At 38.9% G+C, this 23,570-nt stretch overlaps 1 pseudogene; it reads left to right on the forward strand.

Moving 5' to 3' along the window:
- Nucleotides 1-5,884: 5,884 nt before the first annotated feature.
- LOC121515642 overlaps nucleotides 5,885-23,570 on the forward strand; it is a 36,418-nt pseudogene continuing 18,732 nt past the window's right edge.

Consider the following 23,570-nt stretch of genomic DNA (forward strand, 5'->3'; position numbering starts at 1 on the left):
AAAAGACCCTGTACTGACTGTAAATGTCCTCGTTCTCTTTCTAAAGGAAGTTGTATATATGTATATTTGCTACAAAGTGTTTGTGTACGACTTCAAAGTTAATAAAAATTATGAGTTATTTTTACCTACAGATTTCTGAGTGGACTCTTCACTGTTTTAAACTTTTTTTCAATACTTTGGTTTATTTTTTTAAGCTTCATGGCTCCAGAATTATATTTTTCATGAATGGCTGAGGTGTGTAAGAAATTTTAAATTTGACACTACAGAAAAAAAAATCATGCATCAAAATCTATTTTATTGCTAATCGTTGACACATCCTAGACTACAATGAAAAACATTTCAGCCCCTGTTATATTTTAAATCGAAAACAACTCGTTTTTGTGTGTGATTTGAATAACAAACAGTGACCCCATGTATTCAAACTGGTGCTAACATCTTGAAAATAACAGAATATTTGGTCATTTTAAACAAGACTGAAGTAGACTGAAAAATTTTAGCAAAACAAAAAGGGGAAAAACAAAAGAATGTATTATTTATTTTCCTTTACTGGAGTGAGACGGGACAGTGGTTAGAGCCAGAAACAGGAATTCTGAGATCAGTCAGAACTCTGAAATCGAGTCAGAATGGGCTATTGAAATCAAAGTGAGAATTCAGATTTTTAATTCAGAATCCTAAGACTAAATTCAGAACTTTGAGATTTAAATCAGATTTATGAAATCATAACTCCAAAATTAAAGTCAGAATTCAGATTTTTAATTCAGAATTCTAAGATTAAATTCAGAACTTTGAGATTTATATCAGATTTATGAGATCAGAACTCCGAAATCAAAGTCAGAATTGTGAGATATCAGGTCAGAACTCTAAAATCAAAGTCAGAATTTGGGTTTTTAAGTACGAATTCTGAGATTAAGTCAAAACTCTGAGATTTAAGTCGGAAGTCTGTGAGTCCGAATTCTGAAATTAAGTCAGCTTTATGTTTTTTGTTGTTTTTTTTTAACACTCAAAAGTTGGACTTTATTCTTATATAAAATTCTTTTTACATTTTGAGATAAGAGATAAGATATTCCTTTATTAGTCCAGGGGAAATTCCAATTTACAGCTAAAAGTATCTTAGAGCAGGCCATTGGTGACAGAAAACAAAATAGAAATATAGTACAAATAAAAGGTATATTGCAAGAGCACAAATAAATACAAAAATATGGAATATAAGAACGTTAACTTAGAAATTATAAATAGTATTTACAAACAGTTATGTTCAGGTTGGGTATTACAGACTGGGTGTGGTGGAAATATTAATATGTACACCTGTTTACACATATATACAGTTGAAACCAGAAGTTTACATACACTATATAAAAAGGCACACAATTTTTTTTTTTCTCACCATCTAACATTAATTCAGATTAAACTTTTCCTGTTTTTGGTCAATTAGAATTACCAAAATTATTTCTCTTTATATATATATATATACATACACACACAAATATATACAAAATGTGTACAGATTATACATGTAAATTAGTTATTGCACTGATTATTTTGAGCAGTTTCTGTTGTAGAGCCTAACAGCAGCAGGAAGGAAAGACCTGCAATACCTCTCCTTCACACACTTCGGGTTGGTCATCCTGTCACTAATGGAGCTCCTTAGTGCAGTGTGTGTGTGTTGGAGGGGGTGGGAGTCTTTGTCCATCATGGAGGACAGCTTGGCTGTCATCGTCCTCTCCCCCACCACCTCCACAGGTTCTAGAGGGCATCCCAGGACAGAGCTGGCCTTCTTTATAAGTTTGTCCAGCCTCTTCCTGTCAGCTGCTGCGATGCTGCTCCCCCAGCAGACCACGCCTTAGAAGATGGCTGAGGCCACAACAGAGTCATAGAAGGTCTTCAGGAGTGTCCCCGAACACCCCAAAAAACCTCAGCGTCCTAAGCAGATAGAGTCTGCTCTGTCCGTTTATGTAAAGTGCAGGGGTGTTATCAGTCCAGTCCAGTTTATGGTTCAGATGAACACCCAGGTACTTGTAAGATATCACCATCTCAATGTCCCTTCCCTGGATGTTCACTGGTGATGGGGGGGAGTGGAGGTGCCTACGAAAGTCCACAACCAGCTCCTTGGTCTTTCCAGCATTAATCTAGAGGTGGTTCTGCTGGCACCAGTCCACAAAGTCCTGTATGAGTCCTCTGTCCCCATCTGTGATGAGGCCAACGATGGCAGAGTCATCAGAGACCTTCTGCAGGTGGCAGGGGGGTGACAGGTGGGAAAAGTCAGCAGTGTAGAGGGTGAAGAGGAACAGCGCCAGCACTGTTCCTTAGGGGGCCCCTACACTGCAGAGGATGGTCTCTGACACACAGTCCCGGGTCCTCAAATACTGTGGGCGGTTGGTGAGGTAGTCCACAATCCAGCATGTGAGGTGTTGGTTCACTCCAGACAGCTCCAGCTTGTCCCTCAGGATGTCCGGCCTGATGGTGTTGAAAGCACTGCTGAGGTCCAGGAAGAGGACCCGAACAGAGCTCCCAGGCGACTCCAGGTGAGACAGAGCTCGATGGAGGAGGAAGATGATGGCGTCATCCACTCCGATGCCAGGCTGGTACGCGAACTGCCATGGACGAGCTCACCAGGGGGCGCAGGTGGTCAAGGACCAGCCACTCCAGGGTCTTCATGAGGTAGGATGTTAAGGCCACTGGCCTGTAGCAGCTAGGGTCCTTGGGATGCGTGGTCTTTGGCACGGGTACCACGCAGGACGTCTTACAGAGGCGTGGTACCCCCCTTTTTTTTTTTCCAAGAATTAAAGAAAAATGCTCCCAATTTCAACAGAAGAGAACTGTCTAAGGCCAGATCTCAGCTTTGGCTCCAGGCTGTCAACACTTGAATTGTTCCTGTTCTGGAGAAGTTTTATGGGGATTTCTTCGCACCTTGAAAGCAGTAGTAGTTCCGTTTTTACACGGGTTTATATCATGGAGCTCAGTATTGGGGACTATCTGCCATTAGGGTTCACGGGGTACATGTTTCCATGGTGATCGTGTGGTTAGACGACTCAGAGCATGAAGCTACACGCGCTCATTAATTATTCATGAGTGAAAAAAAACTCGCCTGCAACTTTACTCCTACTGCCCATATTTTCGACAGCCCCTGGCCGCTTCTAGATCGGTCCTCGATCCTATGGATTCGCTAGAACCGGAAGTAGTTTCTGATCCGCCATCTTGACGGCTGATGGTTGCACACATATATCCCATATGAAGTGAATGGCTGAATCTCAATCTCCTCCCTAAACCATGAGCCCTGAGCCCTCATTGACTTAACTGACCGCACCTGGAAAGTGATTGAGTGAGTGAGGCTGCAAGGGCTTGAAAGGTAGAAACAGGAATGGGACAGCCCTTTGTTTTTTTTTTTTTGTTGACAGTCTGCATCTTGTAGAGCTTAAAACAAAGATAAAAACAAGCGTGCCTCACCTACAGACTTGTTTTCTCAGTGGATAAAGGCTGTTTTATATAATATACTTACAGGAAAATACTTCTTTTTACAACGTCCACCCCTTTTTGCACCTTCCATGTTTTTTGTATACATTTTCGCTCTTTTCACTTCACTTTTATAGGGTTTACTGGCGGGCATCCCACGTGAATCCCTGCCATACGTCACAGTGAAATGAATTATGGGTAATTCCCTCACGCTAAGTCTGCAGAGATGCCCACTCACGGAAAGGGTACATAAAGGGCTCAAAAAGTCAGCGAGAGATCCCTCACGCACTTTATGAATTGACAGTGGGACAACCCTAAGCCCTCACGGACTTTGCGAGAGCGCGCCTCAAAGTCAGTGAGTGTGTGAGTGTGGACATTGGGATTGGGCCAATGGGAGAGATGGTGCATGAGTGTGTTTGTGTGTCTGACAGATGCAGGTTTTTTGAACATTACAATAAGCTTCTGCCCTACAAACTTCATTCCCACTATTAGCAATTTGGCATTAGCCATTCAACATTACATTTAGCTTCTTTCTGAGATGTTTCACACCCATTCTTAGCAGTTTGGCGTCAGTCATCCAAGATTACATTGAGCTTCATTGTAAGATTATTCTTACCCACTTTAATTGTTCAGTGCCAGCCATTCAAGATAACCTTTAGGTTCTTTCTCAGATTTTTCAACCCACCATTAGCGTCAGCCATTCAAGAATTCATTAAACTTCATTCAGGGATCCTTCCAAACCAGCATTAGCAGTTTGGCGCAGCCGTTCAGCAGATCAGCATTCACAGCGCAGTTTCTTCAGAAATTGCATTCTCTAGTGATAAAGTCTGGGGCTCCTGTCAGAGCTGCAGGTACACACCTCAGTCTAACTTTGAAGAGGTCAAAGGGTCAAAAAGGGATGAAGCTCTCAAAGTGGGGGTCAAACGGGCATGAGGGACGTGCGACAGAGCAAGGACCCGACCAATGCAGCTTGCAGCTTTAATATTTGATTAGTTTTCTGATTCACCTTCAAACATAAAACGTGTTAAAAGCTCATAAAATCTAAAGATTCAGATATAAATCTTCCTTTCCCACCAAACACCGACAACATTTAGAGGATTTTTTTCTACATTCAGTCAATAGCCTTAATTTAGACAAAAGATAGTCGTAGGAAAGTGAGCCATGTTTTGTCCGTCTGATTTAGTACAAATTTAGCCCAATAATAGTCATTAAAAAATGACAATATTACAGCCACGTCTTTATAGAGAGGTCTTTATAGAGACATCTTTTCAACGACCTGAAATTTACTGCATTTCACCGTTTATGGTCCAGATGATCTAGACGTTGTTAAGATTATTAAATCTAGACTTGTTTAGACAGAGTGGAGAGGTTTTTTTACGTCTTTACCAGTATTTTTTGCAAAGTGTTATAGTCTATTTAGAAATTGCTGTTTATTAGATTATGAAGAGAATTAAAATCAGACTGCAGCGGTCTGATTTTAAGGAGAAACACGTTTAAATCATCGCGGTATTAATAAATCAGTCTGATAGTGAGCGTCAGGTTTGATCAACATTCACACTGAAACATTATGATAATTAATAATTTGGTAACAGCATTGGCAGGTAGAAAGAGCCCGCATGTTTTTTAATATCAAAAAATAGTTGCAGTAACGTTTAAAACGTCTCCACTCTGTCTAAACAACGTCTAGATTTAATAGAAAAGTGAAAAGATGTAATTTTCATGTCGTTGTAAAGACGTCTCTGTAAAGACGTCGCTGTATGGTCGTACTTTTAACTATTATTGGGCTAAAATTGGACTAAATCAGGTGGACAGAATAATTTAATAATTTTCTACGACTATCTTTTGTCTTAATTCAAGGTTATGACGGACCGAATGTACAAAAAATCCTCTAAATCATGTCAGTTTTTTGGGGGAAAGGGAAGATTTATATCTGATTCTGTTGATTTTATGAGCTTTTAACATGTTTGATGTTTGAAGGTGAATCAGAAAACAAATCAAATATAAATTCTATACTGATTCACTCTTTATTTTTAATTTAATTAAATAAATTCTCAATATTTCACTGTAAACGCTTATTTCAAACACTTTAAAATCCTAGCCCATCAGTTCATGAGCCTTTTAAAACTTCTGATGTTTACTGCAGGTTTCTCTTCATGCAGGGGTTTTCTGATCCCTGTAGATGCCGACATCTGTTAATTTATGGAGACACAATCAGCTGTTTCTGCCTCCTGACAGCTGATTGATGATCAGCTGATTGATGATCAGCCTACACCGTCATCATAAACTGATGTTGCTTCAAGTGACGCTGCAGAGGTAAGGACGTCCCATATTAGGTTTTTTTTTTTTTTTAATTGAAAATAAGAAAGGCCTTACATTTACAGCAAAATAGTGACAATAAGTTAGGGTTAGGGTACATAAAGCCAGGGTACATAAGTATTAGAAATCAAACAATTAAAAAAAAGAAACCCATATAAGGGTGGGCGGGACTAGACTCAAGGAAAACACTCAAGCCAAAGACTCAAGCCTTATTATAAGAGAAGTGAGAAGCTCCCTGAATCCAGCATCAGTCTGACTGGCTCCGTGAAGATGACGATCTGTATGCGTGTTCCTCTGCTCCTGCTTTTCATCTGCATCTTGTCGTTTTTGCATCCAATTCAAGGAGATATCAACGCTGTCGCTAAACTCGCCGCTAAAGTTGAAAACCCACAGATCCCAGCCGGAGGTCCAGGCCCGGCTGTGGTCAACCAGGGAGCCGCTGAGTGGAGCCCGGGCGGCGGAGCCCCGCTGCCTTGGAGGCGCTTTACCGGCTGGAAGTTGGTTGAGGAGGCGGTGTGTAGGGAGGACCTGACCCGGCTTTGCCCCAGACATTCCTGGAACAACAACCTGGCTGTGCTGGAGTGTGTACAGGACAGAAGTGAGGTAAATAAGCAGGAGATAGTTCTGTTTTCTGGGAAAGAAGCTGGGTGTTCCTGATTAACGGAACTGCTAACGTTAGCTGTTAGTCACTGTTAGCCGTCGTAGTGAGAGAACGTCACACCAAACTCTGTTTGGAAAATAGCAGGTTTTACATTTGGGTTAATATCAAACATGACACAGTTACTTCAACAGCTTATAATACATAAACTGAATCATAATCATTCTTCAGTTTGGGGTAATGTATTTTACCGAATATTTCAGACTTTCTTTACGACAGGCTAGTTTTTAAATCGTGTCGCCTCACATCGGTAGGGGACCACAGCCCTGTCATCATACATGACTCACCCATTGAGCAGGTCAGCTCATACAAATATCTTGGGGTTTTTTTTTAGATGACACTTTTAGCTGGAATGTGCATGTTGGAAGTCTGTGTACTCGTTTAAAACAAAGAATATATTTTCTGCGCAGACTGAGAGCATTTGGGGTGGACAAAAGCATCATGGTTTTATTTTACCAGGCAGTACTAGAGAGCTTAGTCAGATATGGGATGTCATCTTGGTATGGCAACCTCACTACAAAACTAAAAACTAAACTGGTTCGTCTGGTGCACACGGCCATGAAGGTGATGGAAAAGAGTGAGTATCCGACCCTGCAGACTATTTATGAACAAACCGTTCTCAGGCAAGCTCAGAGGATAGTGACTGATTCATCTCCACTCAGAATATGACCTCCTGCCCTCGGGAAGACGATACAGAGTCCCTCACTGCAGACTTAACCGTTTCAAGAATTCATTTGTTCCAACCTCCATCAAACTCCTAAACAATGCTTCCTGAGGCTTTATATGCCCCATGTTTGAGGCATTAAACATGCTCAAATTGGCACAGACAGGCACACTCGGATAAATGCAAGGTTGATATTCACTTTCAGAAACAGGCGAGAGGTCTTGGCTCAGTGTTATTCTATGGAACAGCCCAGAAAGTGCCTTTCACCTAGAGATATGAAATTTGAAGGGTTGGTACGACCTGGGAGATGTGCAGAAAAGTCTCCAACAAGAAATCCACCAATTTGAGCCTAAATGTGAGTATTTTGGGCTCTTTCCAGGGGTCGTACTTAGACAAACTAGTTTATCATTTATTAACATGGCTAACGTTGCTTTCTCACTCAGCAGCATCAGCGTGATGCTGACCCAGATAACCCTGACAGCCTGTAAGCTTCTTTTGCTTTGTCTAACAGCTGTAATGGCAGTGTTTTTTTATAATTCCAGGTCATGACTCAGTAACAGGCTCGTATCATTGAGGGCTGAGTGAAGTGATAGTTGACTGTGTGTGGTGTTGTCTGGAGCTTACAGTTAGCTGGAAGTTAATGATAGTAAGTGAGAACAGTTAAACGTGTTTTGTCTCCTTTCCCCTGGGAAAGGTTGGCGGCGGCCTCCCACACAGCCCGGGGCAGAACCAGGACGAGGACTCACTGAGGGTTTAGGGCCGTTGACTGTTCTCCTGACATGTTTAGGCAACACTTCGTTTCAGAGTGATAAGAGATAAAACTGTCCTCCTCACTTTTAACCACATACTCTGACATGCTGGTAGACTTAATCTACTCAGTTTTCTAGGCTATTCTAGCTGTATTTACAGATTTAAAATAATTACTGCAGCTTACTTCTGCTCTTTAACCAAACTGTTATCATATCAGGTGTTATTTAGTTTCTTTATCAGCAGGGACAAACTCTTAAATTCAACACAGGGCTGCTACATGTTTCCTACTCATCAGTCTTCTAGGGATGTCAGGATCCCAGGATTTGAATAATTTATGACACCAATAAAAAGGAAACCACTATCATGGAGTCACAGATTTAAGTCTTATGGATCTGATATTGCTCTAGTTATTGTTCTAAATGACTAAAACTGATGCACTGATGTAAAAATCAGCCTTTTGACAGACGCCAGCTCATCTGTGAATAACTCAGCATGAACTAATATCTGACGTTTATCCGTGGGGTTTTATCTATTAAAAAACTGCTGACTCACAGAAGAGGGTTTTTTAGTATTTCAGAAGAAGTCAATTCTTTTTTTTTTCAATTTCAATTTGCTTTATTGGCATGAAGAGATCAGTTACTGCCAAAACAGTGTAAAAAAAATGCATTGAATGTTAACACACAATATAAATTTGCATGTTAAATCATTTACAAATAATCAATGTAAAATGAAATAAATCTGATAAGTTGGATAAAACAATAAGACTCAAAATAATAGAAATAAAAATAAGGAATATAAATAAATGAATAAACTAGAATGGCCGTCTGAGGTGGCAGACCCACGCCTAAGCAGCGCCACAGAGGAAGTGACGCTCCCATTGATTACTATGGTGTTCAAAATTTCGAAGTCCGAGAAAAACTGAACGGGTGCGCAGATCATCACCAAAATCTAACTGATTCTTCTCTGTCACTACCCCAACATTCCCTGAAAGTTTGGTGAAGATCCGACTTTCCGTTCTGGAGTTATCTTGTGCACAAACAAACGAACAAAGAAAGACAGATAGAAAGATACGGAGCCCTTTACGTTACCCCCTGCCGACTTCATCAGCGTGGGTAAAAATAAATATTCATAGAATTCAGTGTGTTTGTTGGGAAGACACTGATTGGTTGTCTTTCATGTCATATGAGTGACATGTTGGCAGTGTGGGAGTCGTTGGGAGTCAGGGGTCAATGAACTTAAGTTGATACAACTTATATAAGTCCATGATATTATTGCTTCTGCCATGGGTGAGGACATTAGGATTTGGCTACATGTCCTCAAAAGTTAACTTTTCCTCGTCAATGGCACCATTGTAGCTCTGTGACCCACTGACCTCTCGGTGACCCTTTGCTCTCGCTGCATGAGACGTAATGTTGATATAGTGATGATTTACGATCAGGAGTCCGTGCATTGTGCTGTATTTTGAAAGAACCAGATATTCTCATTTGTAACTTCCTGTTTGGAGCTTATAGACCTGCAGCGTATCACGGATGAATCTGCTTCAATGAAAATCAATGAAGCAGAATTTGTCTTCATCTTCGCCCTCTTCTTCTGCCTTTGCTTCTTCTCCTTACTCTACATCTTCTTCCTCTTCTTTGTCTTTTTCTCCCTCTTTGACTTTGTCCTCCTCGTTTTAGTTTTTGCTCTATTTTTCAAACTTTTTGTCCTCTTTTTCTTCTTCTTCGTCCTCTTGTTTCTCAGCTTTGATCTTTTTATTTATTTTAATATTTGAAAGATATATTTTGGGTCTTTTTATGCCTTTATTGATAAAGGAGAACAGTGGATAGAGTCAGAAACATCGATGAGAGAGTGGGGCAGAGATGTTGGGGAAGTGGTGCCACAGGCTGGACTCGAACCCGGGCCACCCGTGTACATGGGATGCACCTAAAACCACCACAGCCATCCGTGGCACCTTTTTATTTATTTTTGATCGTGTTCTTCACCCAAGTCTTTTCTCTGACATTGTTGCTCTCTTTTCCTTCTTTTCCATCCTCTTCTTCCTTGTCTTTTTATAGAGATGAACGATAGTATCGACATATATATCAGCAGATTTGAACATTTCTGCTGATATTTACAACTGATATTTTGGCTGTAAAAATCTCCCTATATCGGCTGTAAATATAGTCCATGTTAACGGTGAAGTTAGTGGAGTTTTAGTCTGGACCAGCAGAAAATGGGATTTTTTTGGACACTAGTGTAAAAACACGGCACTAGAATGATTGCTTGTTATGCAAAAAAAGTTCTAAACTGGTATTTAAACACAAATTTCAGGATAAAAAAATATTGCACCTTCTGTGATTTGAAAACTGCAGCAGGCTAGATTGTGATTTAGTCTAATTTGTGATTAACTGCCCAGCCCTTGTTCTCCTTAATCGTCCTCTTATCATTCTCCTCTCCTTCCTTTTTTGACTCTGTCCACTTCTTGGTTCTCCTTTCCTTCATCCTTCCCTTCATCTTCATCCTTTCATATTCTTTTCCTCCTCCTTCCTCTGTCTTTACCTTTTTCTGTCCTTTTGTTTTTCCTCTTACTCTTTGGATCCTTGTCTTCTTTGTCCTCCTCTTCTTCATCTTCAGCTTTGACTTTCTGTTTCTCCATACTTTGCCTGATCTGCTTTGTCCTCTTCCTCTTCTGCTTTTCCTTCTCTTCTCTGTCCTCTTCAGCTTCGTCTTTGTCCTTCACTTTCTTCTTCTACATCTTTGTCCTCTTCTCTTTTCTGATTTCTCTAAATTTTAAAACTCCTGTACAGAGGAAGTCTCTTCCTTCTGTGAGGGTGAACTTGTAGCTGAGAGCAGGTGAAACAACAGTGTTGTTGCTGTTTCTACCTGAGCTCTGCCCGATCGATCCAGACTGGATGAAACGGTCTGAAGTTCGTCATCGTTCTGACTTAAATCTTGTAGAAATCTCTTTACCACTTGGTCTCATCCTGTGACGACTCTACAGTCATTTTTAGATGTTTAAATTTAATCAGAAGCTGAAAAAGCAGCTATTTTTTGGCTGGAGGGAAGGCTGTGCACTCTTAGTCTTTGACATGATTTCTGACAGAGTTTTTAACCCACGTGTTTTTAACAATTCAAAGTTTGGCACTGAAGTAATTGATAGTTTCACGAGGAACAGAGAGGACAGATTACATTGGTTTCATAAGACGAATGCACAGGAAAGAAATGAATCATCAAAAACTGCAGCAAACTTGTGCACACTTGCTTATGAAACCTGTTTTTCTGCAATTTAGATATTAGGTAGGAGTTTTGCTGCAACTTTTGATAACTTAAACTGAAACTTTCCAGTTTTTATGAGTGCCAAGAACTTCTAATTTTGTTGGTATGTTATTTGAAGAGACATTACTGTTTAATTTTTACTACTGTTATATTTAAGATTAAAATCCGACTATTATGACAAGTGGAACTGCACAGCTAAGCAAGTTTTATCAATATCACAGCATTAGCCTCCACAATAAACACATCCCAGAGTCTGAATATATCCTAATAAATCAGAATTATTATTCATGCAAACAAGCAGTGCTCTGTAAATATTTTAAATGCTTTTAACCCACTGTCATTCTGTCAGATGAAACTAAAGTTAGCCATCAGAGGAGCTGGTGCAAATGTAGTGGTTAAAAAGTGCTTGGTTTATTTTTGATTGTGAGCTTCATGCTGCAGATAACCTTAGGGATGGGCCACAGTTTTTTTGAACAGTAAATTTATATTTAATCGATGATTTCATGTGACTACCATCTTAATTTGAAAGTGTTTTTCCATTTTTTTTGTACTTTGGTACTTCGTTGTAAAGTGGTTTTACTAACAGGCAGTGGCTGTGGCATTCAGAAAGCTGTTTGTTAATCGGCATTAAAATACAGGACATTCAGAAAGTATTCAGACCCCTGTTTTTTTCAATTTAGTTATGTTGCAGCCTGATGCTACCAACGCTTAAATTCAAATATTATTCTGCACAGGCAAAACCCAAGCGTGAAACTGAGTATAGACATTCAGCGCTATTCATTGTTGGAATAACAATGTAATAGGATACACCTGGGCAACAACACACACCTGTTAGTCACTTGTTCCACTACTTTTGCTCAGATGAAAAATTTGGTGTTCCATTACATAGAGGTGTCCCGATTGCTGATATCGGACCGATATTGGATATCGGTCCGATATCAGCAAAAAAACGACTATCGGATTATATCGGATTACATCTAAAATCTCAGATTTAAGCACTCCAATACAAGCAGTCCTTTCCAGACTCCGCTCCAGCACTTCTATCCAGCAGCGCCGCAGGATCCAGCATGCAGAGCCCACGTGATCACAACAACAACGTCCTTGAGTGCTAACCGGTGCTAACCGCTAACACAGTAGCAAGGAGTAGGAGTGATGTCGGCCATGTCGCAGTATTTTTCATTAAAGTCAGATAAAGACATTGCAGCTGAGTGCAAAACTTGTCGTGCACAAGTTCCCCATGGTGGCAAAGAACCGGGGAAGTTTAATACGACCAACCTCATCAGGCATTTGAAGAAGCATCACAAAAAACAGCATGAGGATTTTCACAAGACCACAAAGAAACTACAAGGCTCTGGCTCCTTCAAACAACCGACGCTGTCTGAAACATTTGGAAAGCGTGCTAAACTCCCACGGCATGGCAAAAAGGCATTAGCTATAACAGAAAAGATCGATGACGAGCCCGTCAGTGGTGAGTAATGTCGGGTTTAAACGCTTGATTGAACCTTGAGCCTATTTTTAACCAATGGGTTACATAAATTTTGACCTTAAACATAAGCATATTCTACAATTGAATAGAATACATCAAAAATAAATTAGACAAGCCTGAAAAATGACCTCAATAAATCCAATAAAAATACTTTTAAAGTGCAAAATAATAAATGAAGTTTACCTCAGTTATTTTTACTGCCAGTATATGGTGGGAACAACTGAGGGCAGGGAGAAAACCCCCACAATATTGTCTATTGTCCAACTGCTCAAAGTTAAGAGTCCACAGTTCCAATTTCAAAATAAACATCTCATCTAATAACAAGAGCAGAAAACAAATAATAATCCGTCAGTTAACTAAATTCCTAACACAACCCTTCCTACTCCTCCATCTCCACTTTCTGCCATCCGAGCATGATGTAGAGATTCTTTTTTAAGAAGATAAGCATTTTGGCTTTTCACACCCTGTCCCCACACATTCATGCTCACAGAAAGAAACACAGTATAGACAGGCTTGTCTAATTTATTTTTTATTTATTCTATTGTAGAATGTGCTTATGTTTAAGGTCAAAATTTATGTAACCCATTGGTTAATAATAAATGGGTCAGTTTTTCTCGTACCTACTGTTGCTGACTTGTTCTCTGAGTATTATTACTTGATCAAGCCTTTTCTAACATTCCATACTACAAAATAAGTAATAAAAGTATGTATGATTCATGCTGATATTGTATCGGCCGATACTCAAGGCTGAAATATCGGTATCGTGTCGGAAGTGAAAAAATCTGATCAGGACATCCCTACCATTACAATTAATTCTATTTTCTAAGTTGTGTATCAGACCCAGACGTAAATACCTGGAAACAAAAGCTGAAATGTTGATCTCTTGGTGTACTCCAGTTACTTCAAGTGGATCAGGGTATATAAAGGTTGATAAAGTCTTTTAAAATACAGTTTTTCAGATGTAATGACTGATCATACCAAAATGTAGCAGTGCTTTAAAAACCTCCAGTTCTTTAGTTATAATATAAACCAAAAGCTGCCATAAGGAAAAACAGAGCACCGTCTAAATTGCACAAATGTGTAGACAGCCATTTGCTTAAGGAATCTTGCCAAAAATATTTAAAAACAGAATCCATGTTTAAAAATACCTAAAATCCACTTGTATGAAAGCCTAAAAGTGCACACGGTATGAACTCTTCAGGTGAAATCAGGTGAAAGTGTTGGATTAAACTGACGCTGAGTCTGTATGCGTGTCAGACCGGCTGTGACCGGCCAGCGGGACAGAAATGTAACACAACAGCCAGGAATAAACCCAACGCAGCCGCCACACCCATCCACATACTTTGGTCAGACTCAAACATTCAGCCTGTTTCTGCTTCGTTCTCTATCAGAGAAAAACCTCCATCTCAGTTAATAGCTGCAGCTAAATTCAACTTAATCAGCTCTCCTCACCGTGTCTGGGGGGCGAAACTGCAGTGAGGCTGAGGCCTGCAGGGTACAGAAAGTTTTGAATTTGCTCCAGTGGATTATGTCAGCCAGCAGCTGTGAAACAGGTTTCTATGATTTCAAATATTCATGTCTTAGTGCGACCTAAAAAAGCCTTTCGGCAACACAGAGGTGCTGATTATTGTAATTATTATCTGAAAACGCTGCAGAGAGGATCCGTACTGATAAGGGACCTTATTGAGGAAGAGTAGCATCCTTATTTGGCAAGGAACAGCCAGAAATGTACTTTTTTTACTGCTACCAAACTCCATTCACAAAAAAAACACCAGTTTAACATCACTGATCACAGGACTAAACCATTTGCAAAAATAATATTATTGTGATTTTTTTACCCCAACATTGCAATTGCAATTTAATATGTGATTACTTTTAGGTTCCTCATCTTATTTATTTTCAATAAATACAAACAAAGAATTAATCTAAATCATTATGTACACAATGTTAGCTATAATATACAAGGGAAAATGATTTAAAACAAACATAATTGTGATTATTCTGGCACTATTGCAAATTTGATATCAGTTGCTATATTGAAGAGGATAATCATTTTTATGTCAATCGCATTTTGAATAAGAAAAACATACACATTTAGTAAAGCAGGGATTTTTATTCTAAAAGATGTGAATGTTTGCATTATGTGCACAACATCTCTGCTGCAAAAAGTATTAAAGAAATATTGCCACTTTTGCGATTTGTATGTTAGAGCAGGCCATATTGCGATTGAATCTAATTTCCCAGCCCTAACTGATCATAAGAGGAGCTGCTCATCTGCTGCCTCAGTAGATTTCTTTTGCCTTCACTTTATGTTACACAGTTTTTTTAATCATTATGGAAAAGAAAAAAATGTGTAAATGGATGGAGTAGTACCTGAAGTTTAAAAACTACAACTGTTCATGAGTGAGGTGCCTAGGAGAGGGATGAATCCATCAAATACAGCAGGTAAACTCCTGCTGAATGTCTCATTTGCTTGAAAACACTGGTAACATTTCAGGACCAAAAAGTTGCAGAGGTTTTGTTTTTGTAAAATGTAGACATTCTGCAGAAGTTTGCATACAATGTCTGGCTTTAAAAAGAAGAAATAACCCAACATTCAGTATGCAGGGCTTTCAGCTTAGTGTCTGTGATGTAAAAATGGCCTGATATCATTACTTTTTTCCAGTATCACATCCAAATTAAAAATTCTGGTATTACCGCCTCATTCCTCTTAAATGATGCTGAATGATCCGTCTGTTCTCAGACCAGAACAGTGGTGTCAGATTGGAGCTTTGCCAGACTGATCTGTCTGATGACAGACATGGAATCTGGACAATCCATCATCTTTGTAAGGTCAGACCATGCCTGAGTACCCATGAATCATGCCTGAGACCAGCTCTATATGTAGACTCCAGCATGGTGCCTGAGTTTGGCACGCTACTGGTCGGACTGATCTAATGAACCAGACTTTGGGGACGACTTCATCCAGATACCCTACCACCCTTAGAATAACATTATGGACATGTTAGTGACATAAACAAGCTTTGGAATCAGGTGATTAAAGACGATGAGATCTTTTGGCCATGCAGATTCTGTGACAAAGAGTGGATCGACGCCCACATGAGTCACTGTGCTCTGCAGCTCTGTGATGTGATCTTTGGGTGTGCAGGCCAGGGGTGGACTGAGCATGTGCAGAGATGCTTCTTTGTCCAAGAACACAGAAATAAAATGGAACAAATGTGGCAGGCTGTATGGCTGAAATTTGGACATGAAGTGTCAGAAAATTCTGTTTTCAGAAGCTTGAGACGACGTCCTAAATGTCTTGTCTGTCTGCATCCAGACTTTACTGTCAGATAGGGGCAAAGAAATTCTCACTTAAGAAGACTTTTTATAATAGATTTTTGAAAATCTGACTAAAATTGACATGGATATTACTAGGTAAGCAATCTGAAGATTTGACTGTGATTTCATGGATTTATTTCACCATTTTCTGACATGTCATTGCCTAAGGAGCCCTCATAAGACATTCATTAGGAAATGATTTCATGCCAAAATTCTTGGCAGCTTTATCCTCAGGTTCATACAAAGTAAACATGGCTGAAGGCTAAATCTAAGTATGTTAATGTAAAATGCACTTCAAACAGTTTTCTGATAACTCTCTTGAACTCTGCTGCAGGAAAAAGAAGAAAAAATAAATCTGAACATAAACAGCTGTTAAACATTGCAGCTCTATACTTGAGGGAGAAATATGATCGTTTCCCTTGATTTTGGTTGAACTGGTCTCTCTAACTTATTGATTTTGATTAATCTCACAACTTTCATAGTTAATTCGTGATTAATCACAACTTAATTGCACCATTTTTGTCTGTTCTAAATGTACCATACAGGAATGTTTCTCCAGATTGAAATACCGTTGTCAACACAAGTGGACAAAATTGCTTTCTTTATGTAAATGTTTGTTCATGGCAACAACCCAAAACAATGACAGATAATGTCAAAAAATACTCTAGATTAATCTCAATGATACTGAATGCTCCAAAAATCGTCTGAGAATATATCATGGTAAACTCAAGTCCAACAAGAGACAAGGGATCGAGATACTAGCCTTAATATACCATTATTAATAACACCACAATGTAGAGTCCAACTTTAGACCTCCAGAAGATACTCCTCTGTTCTCAGCAGCTTAACACAGAACAACAGATCTCATCATCACACATGGACATAAAAAAATGGTTAGTTAAGTTTAGATCACTTAAAGATCATTCCTGGATCCTTCACACTCAAAGCAAATAATTTTAACTTCACATGAGGGTAAATAAAGGCTCACAGAGACATCCCTTTACACCAGGGTTACTCAACTCATGGCTCTTGAGCCACATGTGGCTCTTTTGTGATTATTTGTGGCTTTCTCATGGGAAAAAAATAAACTTTGACCTCAGAAATTATCCATTGCAACTCAGATTAATCAGTTTGTTTCCCACTATATCACAGTTGGCTTTAATTGCCAACTAATAATTTTTGTCACTATATTTTCATTGCCACTATTTGCAATTTTTGCCCCTTTTTCCCATTCTTTGGGACCTGTAATCCATTTTTACTGCTTTAAGCCCACTTTTGCCACTTCTTTTTTCCACTTTCCACCAGTTTTTGCCTGTTTTGTCCTGCTTTTTGCAAGTTTTTGTGACTTTTCACCCATTTAAGCTGCTTTTTGCCTTTAACTGCCACTTTTCCCCCCATTTTTGCCACTCCTTGCCCATTTTGTTTGCCATGTTTTTGCTGCTTTTTTTTTTTACCATCTGTGCCACCTTTAACTCATTTTCTTGTCACTTCTCACCCATTTTTGCCCCTTTCTTGCTGCATATTGACCATTTTTGCCACCTTTCATCATTTAGATTGTGGCAGAGGTATTTTTCAACATCTACTCTCTTTAGTTGAGCGGAGTTGAGTTACACTGCTTTACACCAAGAGGACTCACAGCAGGATGATACAAGAAAGAAACTCGTGGACAAGTTGTGACCTGCACATTCACCACGCTATGAAATAATAACGTATATTTATGTAACATTACCACACATGAAGCAAATACTCGGAACTACTTTCCGAGTAAACCACTGGGCGGAGTGACACAGTGCAGCAGCCATGTCAGGAGTGTAGTTCCGGCTTTGCATCTAGCTTTTAAACATCTCCGTCTTGTGATGTTCCATGATTATTTCATATTCATTCTATTCTAAAAGATGGGTCTTGAATGATTGCATATGTAGTGTATAATGTCTCTGCTGCTGCATAAAAGTTTTAAACTGGTATTTTAACTCAAATTTCAGGTCAAAGGAATATTGCAACTTCTGTGATTTGAAATTTGCAGCAGCAATTTAATCTAATTTGCGATTAATTTCCCAGCCCTATTTAAAATTCAGTGAAACAAGACGGCACAATGATCACTCTAATTCTAACATTAGCAAAAATAATTGCAATGAAAATAAAAAATGTATAATGTATAGAAAAGTGATAATAGAAATGCAATATAAGCTGTTTTTAAATTCACTGTTTCATGTCCAGAAATCCTCCTGAAACACTCAGACCAGTGGTTCTCAACTGGTCGGGCATCAGGATGAATAAGAAATCATCACCCAAATTTTTTTTTTAAATTTTATTGCGTTTATTTATTAAAAAAAAAAAAAATCAGTTTGGACCTTAAACCAAACAAAGTATGTCTGAACAAAGAGACAGGACAACTCACACATGTTAAAAAGTTCATAAAGCATGTATGCATACATTTTATTTTTACTCCCTTTTTCCTGGACAGCATACAATTGTAGTGAATTTGTGAGGAATTACCTGGTTATCTTGGAAAAACCAGCTTTGATATCCAAGAAAATCAGATTTATAAGTGGAAATCTTGAGAAAATGAGATTGGAGACTGAAATGCATTTTTCATAGGAAAAGTCAGTAAAATAAAAAGTATCGATGTACATTACTTGTATACTTTTCACAACCATTATTTTTCCTTCTGGGAACCCACTGGAAAGAGCCTGGTGACCCACTTTTGGGTCCCGATCCCCCACTTGAGAACCACTGCTCTAGATTTGAATATTTTTATGGATAAAACAGAGAAAATAAGAGGCCGTATAGGACTGTTTTCTGTCCTGGTGTCAGCTCTGGCAGGTTCATCAGGGTCACGTTTCCACAACTGTTTCTTTATTTTTCTTTCCCCCCAGCAGACCCGTGAGTCAGCACAGAGCTGGTTCTAACATCTGTCAGCCCTCCTCTTCACTCTGAGTTTTACGTCTGTGTTCAGGGGATTGTGAGACTTGTGTGTAAAGTATACTGTAAATAGAACACACACATGAATATTCAGAGTCACACAGACGGCCTATTCCTGGCCCACGCTGCGGCTGCCATGTGGAAAACAGTCAGAAACTCTCCGTCCATCTGTAGAGCTGTGATTCCACTCATGCATTCCTCCGTTGGGAATACAGCAGTGATAGGGTTTCTCTGGCTGGAGGGAGGGGGCGGCTGTTGGTGTGCAGGCGTTTGGCTGCCCGTCCAGGCAGGAAGTCAGACGGGTCACTTCAGGTCAGCACAGTGGGAAAATAACTCGGTGGCCACACTTTGGCCCCAGAATCCGTGTCCTGAGTCAGGGGCCGGCTTATTGGACGGGGGCCACCTATGAAGGTGTGGCCTTGTGAGAGCCAGTCGACCTGAACGACTTCTCCTCTTTATGTAAGAGTCTGCTGAGGTTTAAACGGGAATTTTGGTCATTTTTAATAGGGCTGGGTATTGTTAAGAACCTCATGATTCGATTCGATTTCGATTCTTTAGGTTGCGATTCGATATCGATTCAATTCGATATTGATTTAAATGCTTCAATGTCGATTCAGTAAGAAGTAGAAATACACAAATAACCTGTTGACAATTTTTTAATAATTATTTTCATGCCCATGTGAACATATTTGGTAAGTCACCTCACATTTTTGAGCAATAAAACGTCGAGTGCAGCCTCCGTCCATACAACACGAATCACACGCACAGCGACCCCCACTGGCCAGGAGGTGAATCGATTCAGAGGATTTGCTGAATCGATATTGAATTGGGGGAGGAAATATTGCGATGCACTGATTAATCGATATTTTTACCCACCCCTAATTTTTAAACATTTTTCACTCATGTAGGTTCATACAAGTTCAGATGTTTTTAGGCTTTTTGAAAAACCTGGAATCCTTTCTGTTTTCAGCTGAAAAAAAAAAACAGCGTTGCCTAAATACCACAAATACTGTACTTCAGCGGTGTCTCACTGCAGAAATAGTGCTAGTGAGTTTGTGCAAGAGTTTAATTCAAAACAAGGAACAATCTAGTGTTTGGTGTTACTTGGTGTTTTATATTTTTTTGTTTCTGAGGATCAAAATTGAAATCAGCATGATTTGATTTTCTCTAACATCATATCAAACATTCAGATCTTGTATTTGTTAGATCGTTTTTAAATGTCTAATGTACAGGGTTGCACCCATATGTAATATTACCATTGCCTTAAAGTATCACAATACTAGAATTTATGACTTTTGAACAGCATCAATATCTGCTTTAATACTGTAGCAACAGAAACCTCCTAGATATCCATATCTAGCTGATTTAGCCATTTTTGGTTTCCAACTTGCATCTTAGGAAGGGCCAGTAAACAAATACCGAGATTATACAGCGGATTTATGGAAATGAAATGCAAACATGTAAGGTTTTTATTTAGAAAATGTTTAGGGTCCACCTAGAATAAAGTATTTCCTCTGAATTATTGTTTATAAACCAGGAGAAGTGTCTGCAGTGATTCTTATTTTTTTGTCTTATTTAGGTCACCTTATAGGTGTCTGAGTTTGTGCAGGGCTGTGAGAGTGTTATTAGCCTTCAGGTTGTGTGTGGTGGTCCTTGAGATTTTGGCTTGACCTTAGGTGTGTGCTGTGCAAAAGTTTTTTTCAAAACCAGAGTTGGACCTCTTGTATGAAAACATCTGTTTTTCAAACGAGAAGCAGCCTCCTCTAAGCTGCTTTCAAATCTGCCATATTCCACTAACAAAAACAGTGATTTCTCTGCAGGCCAAAGAAGTTTTTGTTTTATGTGTTTTTGCTGAGTTGGATCATAAATAATCAAAATCAATATCTCAATCAGTGACAAAAAAATGGAGTCAGGGACAGAGCGACGAGCCTCTGCAGATCTCACATGACTGTTTTTGACGACGGAGGATGTCTGCTTTGAAACATCAGCTTCTGCTCTTAAAATCCTCTTCTTTTCAGTAGGGATCCTTCCTGTAATGTCAGAGACTAGGAATAACTGTCTAAGCCGGGACGTTTTTACCACAAAGATGATGTTGCAGCTGTTCTCTTTTACAATGCACATCTCTACGTCTAAGAATCATCTCCAGTTTTATGCTCTAACCTCTTCTTTCTCTTCTTCTCTTTCAGGAAACTGAGATCACAGCAGAATGCAACCATGTAAGTTTTTAAAAATCTTCTTCCTAAAACATCACTTCCCAGCATGCATCATGTTATCTTATAATCCTGTGTAATATTAACTAGTTTTAACCGAGACGTGTCGACTTCTGTTAGCTTTAAACTCAGATGATCTTTCCTGAGAAAGCTGAACTAGTTTTACTGTCTTCACAAAGCTTGGTGTTTATTTACTTATCATGATTGGAAACTCCTGCTCATTAACTTGCAAACAATCAAATTTATTTATTTGCAGCGTTTCAGTACTAAATCTTCATCAGGCAAAGAATTTGCAGAGCTGTGCTTATTTTGGAAGCTACTTTGAAGTACGTCTTAGCCTTCAAATTGAAATATTCATTGATTTAAGCCACATTTTACAAGTTTTTGCCTAGTTTTAAGTGATGAAAACTGAATATTATATAAATCCAGTTTGAGTTAACACGACGTCCTTACATTTTAGTCATTTTTCAATTTCTTTTTGGTTGCTGGTTGACAAACTTTATGTGAAAATGATCTTATTTGATGCTTTTTTGATCAACATGTAGCCAACATAACTGAAATTAAACATTCATTCATTCATTAAAACAATCTTGAGCCAATGTGAATGTGAATTGAGGGTGTAAAATAAATTGTTACGCTTAGTAGGGCTGAACGATTTGGGAAAATAATCTAACTGCAATTTTTTTTTCCCCAGTATTGGAATTTGATATGCAATAATTTCTTGAGTTCCTAACATTATGTTTTATTTTTTGTTGTTGTTGTTTTTTTACCAATAAACACAATAAATAAATGATTTTATATTATAACCAACACAATCTTAGATAAAAAAATAATGCTGAACAGTACTGAAAATATCTAATTGGGATGATTTTGACTTGTATTGCAAATTGGACAGGAATTGATGTATTGAAGGGAATGATCTTTTTTATGACATTCTCATAGTTAAAAGAAAAACGTACAAAAAAGAATTAATTTTCTAGACTATTTTAAAAGAAATTGCCTGTGGATGATTGCATGATATGTAATGCAAAACATCTCTGCTGCAAAACTAAGTTTTAAACTGTTATTTTGACATAAATTTCAGGTTAAAGAAATATTGCACCTTCTGCGATTTGAAATTTGCAGCAGGCCATATTGCTATTTAATTTAATTTTTGATTAATTACCCAGCCCTAACAATGAGGGAGTTTGCATACATAAATCACAATAAAAATAATAGATAAATATACATTGTTCCAACCTTTTTGCATATAAATTTTAATGAAGATCAGACCTGATCATAAATATGAAATACTGATTAATTTTGCCAAATTTAACCCCTAAAAAGCCCGTTTAAGTGAAAAACCCACATCTGACCTTTTTCCTTCAATGAAGTTGGACCCAGTAGAATTTTAAAACACTTAAAATACAAAAATAAAATGTTAAATCAGAAAGTAAAACACATACAGTTCTAGTAGAAACATATAAAGCATAGAAAAGATTGTTACAATACACATTATTTATTAAATTAAACAGATGTGTAGATAGACTCAGTGTGTATCTGTAAGTGTGTTAACTGTATTTCTGTATCCTCCATCCTCCAGCTGTTGTGGAACTACAAGCTGGATCTGACTACAGACCCAAAGTTTGAGTCCGTAGCTGTGGAAGTCTGCAAGACCACGATCTCTGAGGTCAGTCACTAACAGGAATGGGTGTTAATTCAGTAATACCGTATACTGAGGTATTAAAAGATGGCCACGGCGTTGGCAGGAAAAGTTGATGGCGTCCTGATGATGATGTCAGGCTAATTTGGGGAAGTATGAGCACACACATACACCGGTGCATTTATAGTCGTGCACCATGGCCTGGCACCGCTCTGGCACCGCACTCAGGTACTCTATGAAGTCAGACGCTGGTTGTAATGTGATCCACGGCAACAGGAGTTTAAAAGCACTTAAATTCTTCTTTCTGGGTGTAGATTAGGGGTGGGACAAAAAAATTGATACACTGAAATATTTCAATACTTCCTGGCGTGATACTTTATCGATATTTTAAAATGCAGTATCGATAATTAATTAATTAGCTAATTATTCACTTTGTTGGCGCGGTAGTTTGTGGTGTAATTTCACCCCCTGACCGCTAGTTGGCGGCAGGCATCGCTAGCTGGCAGTTGACTCTTGCCTCTTCTCTCTTGAGACAACGAGATCACGCGAGACTCCCTGTCTGCGTGAGCCGGTTGCTTGTACCTACCCAGCAGAGCGACTTCTGCTGCATTCATAGTGGATGTGTTGACTTATTCTGGCTTCCAAAACATTAAAGACAGCACAAACTTAGACAGGAGTTAGACAGTCGTTTGCAATATATGCCACGCCAGAGTAAAATACTGAGACAACACAACGAATCTACGAGTTAGGCATCATCGCGTTAGCGCTACAGCTAACAGCTAACCTCAACAAGCAAGCCCGTTGAAGCTACCGCTGGTCTCTACTCATGCAACCATAATCACAGTCGTATTATTTGTAAGACCCTGTCCCGTGTAGTGTTGATAAGAATGATGGCT

Source organism: Cheilinus undulatus, linkage group 9 (assembly GCF_018320785.1).
Source record: "Cheilinus undulatus linkage group 9, ASM1832078v1, whole genome shotgun sequence".
In the NCBI taxonomy this organism is placed as follows: domain Eukaryota; kingdom Metazoa; phylum Chordata; class Actinopteri; order Labriformes; family Labridae; genus Cheilinus; species Cheilinus undulatus.